Source organism: Acomys russatus, chromosome 4 (assembly GCF_903995435.1).
Source record: "Acomys russatus chromosome 4, mAcoRus1.1, whole genome shotgun sequence".
NCBI classification, from domain to species: domain Eukaryota; kingdom Metazoa; phylum Chordata; class Mammalia; order Rodentia; family Muridae; genus Acomys; species Acomys russatus.
Window position 1 is genome coordinate 34,739,465 of NC_067140.1, and position 3,410 is coordinate 34,742,874.

Below are 3,410 nucleotides of genomic sequence, written 5' to 3' on the forward strand. Positions count from 1 at the left end.
CTACCTCCCATAAATGTCAAGGGGTAAGGAAGAAAAGGAGGGCATCTCTCACTTGTCACATCGTCTTCTGTTCCCACATTTTCAGAGCTGGTTCAGCTGCAACCTCACATCCAGGGCCTGCTCTACTATGCTGCCCATGTAAAGTGCAGGGCCTGCTCTCCTGAGGGTTTTAGCAGGTGAAGGTCAGACCAGCTCTCTAGCTCTGATAACCTTGGAGGCAGCTATTCTGCCTGCCTAGCACTGGTGGCAAGGAGTGAGAGGCACATTTCTTCCTTTTCTATGTCACCACAAAGCAGACAAATGGTGAGTATAGCTCTTCCGCTCTCAGGACCTCAGGGCTGGCTCACTGATACCCCCACCACCAGGATCATCTCTACTCTGCTTCCCAGATGACGTATAGGCCCCAAACTCATGAGTGCTGAAGCTGGTGAGGGGCAGGGCCAATTCTCCTGCTCTCATGATCCCATGGTGAGATCTTCTGTCTGATATAGGTGGTGAGGGGCGAGTGGGAAGAAAAGTATTTCTCCCTTGTCTATGCCCTAGCAGGATAGGGTCAGCTTTCCCTCATTGTATCATTGGAGCCAGCTCATCCAAAACTCCCAAATGAGTAGTGTAGGAGTGAGGGGTGTGGTTAGCTCTCCTGCTCTTAGGCCTCAAGGGCCAGCTCTCCCAAGATGCCCAGAGTGGGGCCACTTCTACACATCTTCCAGACATCAACATTTCCCTGGGCAGCAGCACAGATCCGAGATGTCCTCCTGCATGATCCTTGCTGCTACAGGGCCACAGACCCACACATGGACCTCAGTGGCAACACAGACCACAACCCCACCATGGGTCTCATGTGGCATCACTGTCTACTCACATCAGGCTGTTCCTTACTACCTTTGAGACTCCAGTTCTGCCTCCTTACTGTTTCAGGCTCTATTTTTTCAAAATATATTTTATTAATTTATTCATATTACATCTCAATTGTTATCCTATTCTTTGTATCCTCCCATTCCTCCCTCCCTCCCATTTTCCCTTTACTCTCCTCCACTATCACTGTGACTGAGGGGGACCTCCTCCCCCTGTACATGCTCAAAGGGTATCAAGTCTCTTCTTGGTAGCCTTCTATCCTTCCTCTGAGTACCACCAGGCCTTCCCATCCAGGAGACGTGGTCAGATATGGTGCACCAGATGTGAAAGTCAGACCCTACTCTCCACTCAACTATGGAAAATGGCTAGATCTGGGTAGGGGTTCAAAGTTTATTGCATTTATTGTCCTTGGCTGGTGCCATAGGTTAAGCAGGATCCCTGGGCCCAGATCTGCCCATCATAATATTCTTCTTGTAGGTTTCTAGGACCTTCTGGATCCTTCTATTTCCCCATTCTCCCATGCTTCCCTTACCTAGAGGTAGGATGTCCTCCCCTCTGTCCCACTTTCCTGGTGAGTGAAGAGTTTCACGCGACATATCCCTTGGGCTAGTGTCTAGATATAAGTGAGTATATACCATTTGACTCTTTCTGCTTCTGGGTTAACTCACTCATTATGATCATTTCTAGTTCAATACATTTGTCCACAAATTTCGGGAATTCCTTGTTTTTAATAGCTGAGTAGTATTTCATAGTGCAAATGTACCACAGTTTCTTTATCCATTCTTCTACTGAGGAACGCTTGGACTGTTTGCAGCACACAAGAACATTTGCTCAACCATGTTCGAGCTCTACTTTTTTCAGAGAATGTTAGACTACTAATCATTCAGTTGTCCATAGATCAGAACCCTGAGCATAGACATAGCCTCCCTCCTCCCTTTCACTCTCTGGTGCACATATGACACAAACGCTACATCTGCAATGTTTCTCAGGTAAGGCATATCTTCTTTTTTAAGGCTAAATAGATTTCCTATTGTGTTTAAAAGCTGCATGGCTTCCTTATTCATTCTTTGGTTAGTTGGTGAGTAATTATTTGTATTATGAATTTTGAAGACAGCTGCACTAAACATGAGAAGATGGATATATATTTGACAAAACAATTTTGTTGTCTTTGGATATACACTTTCCAGTGAGATTCCTGCATCACTGTGTAATTTTATTGTTAACTTCGAGGAAACTGTACACTATTTTTTCAAAATGAACATTCAAATTTATAGCTTTACCAATATTACGTAAAGATGCATTTTTTTCCTGTGCCCACAAGAACTTTTGAACTTTTGTCAGATTTTTTTTGAAAATAGTTAGTCTTGATGATATTAATATCCACTATTGTGTGATTTTTATTTCCATTTCCCTGATAAACAGGGACACTGACTTTTTCATACCCATTTTTAAAAATTCTTTTTTTTTAAAGTGTTGATTTGAGTCTGTTATACTTATTTAATTGTATTATTTGTCTTCCTATTATTAGTGTGTGTGTGTGTGTGTGTGTGTGTGTGTGTGTGTGTGTATGTTTGTGCGCATGCACGCATGCTTGCATGTGTTTGTATAAGCTATAGAAGTGTTTGTAGGAGCCAGTTCTCCATTTCTAGTATAAAATAGGCTTAAGGTATTGTCTTAGAGCTTCTGATGCTGCAAAGAGATACTATGACCATGGAAACTCTTATAAGGGAAGACAGTTAATTGGAAGTGCTTTGCAGTTTCAGGGTTTTTTTTTTTTTTTTTTCTTCCACTATTGGCATGGTGACATGGCAGCATGCAGGCAGATGTGGGGCTAGAGAAGGCCCTAAGGTTTCTACATCTTGATCCACAGTCAGCAGAAAGAGACTGTGTCCCACACTGTCACCTCACACTGGGCATGATGGAGTAAAGCCTGGTGCCCACACTGGATATAGTTTGAGCATATGGGATTTCAAAGACTGCCTCATAATCACACACTTCGTCCAACAAAGCTACACCTCCTCCAACAGGCCACACCTCCTAGCCTTGACAGTTGATATTGGCCAAGCATTCAAATGAGTTTGAACACACAACAGAATATAGAGTTTTCTCTTCAAACAACCACAGGGATTAACCTCATGATGTCAGACCTGGTGACAAATACCCTTATCTGCTGAACTATTTTGCTATATGCCCCAACACATGGTTTTATATTGAACATTCTATACCTGGCCCTAAAAATAACCTCTTGTTTTTCTCATGACCCAAAATTTTATTTTGTATTCCTCTGCAAATTTCAACATTTTAGTTTTACAATGAAGCTTATTTATTTAGGAGCTAAGATGTTTTTAGGTCTAGATAGAGGTTTCAAGTTGATAATGACAAGATGTGATGGAGATTGATTTACATTCAGAAATTTAGATGCACCAAGATAGGAACGATATTTTATTCAAGGCTGTCAAATACAAATATCTAAAATACTAAGAATGTAATGTTTATATAATTCCTGATTGTGTCTTGGTTCTTCTTGTTATAGGTAGTTTATTGTATATGTGTAT

General features: G+C 41.8%; 1 non-coding gene across 1 annotated transcript; it reads right to left on the reverse strand.

Annotated features, from left to right (window-relative positions):
* Positions 1 to 1,718: 1,718 nt before the first annotated feature.
* On the reverse strand, positions 1,719 to 1,850 carry LOC127188713 (small nucleolar RNA SNORA17). Its single transcript, XR_007830568.1, has one exon. It is a non-coding gene; the product is annotated as a small nucleolar RNA SNORA17 (small nucleolar RNA).
* Positions 1,851 to 3,410: the final 1,560 nt, after the last annotated feature.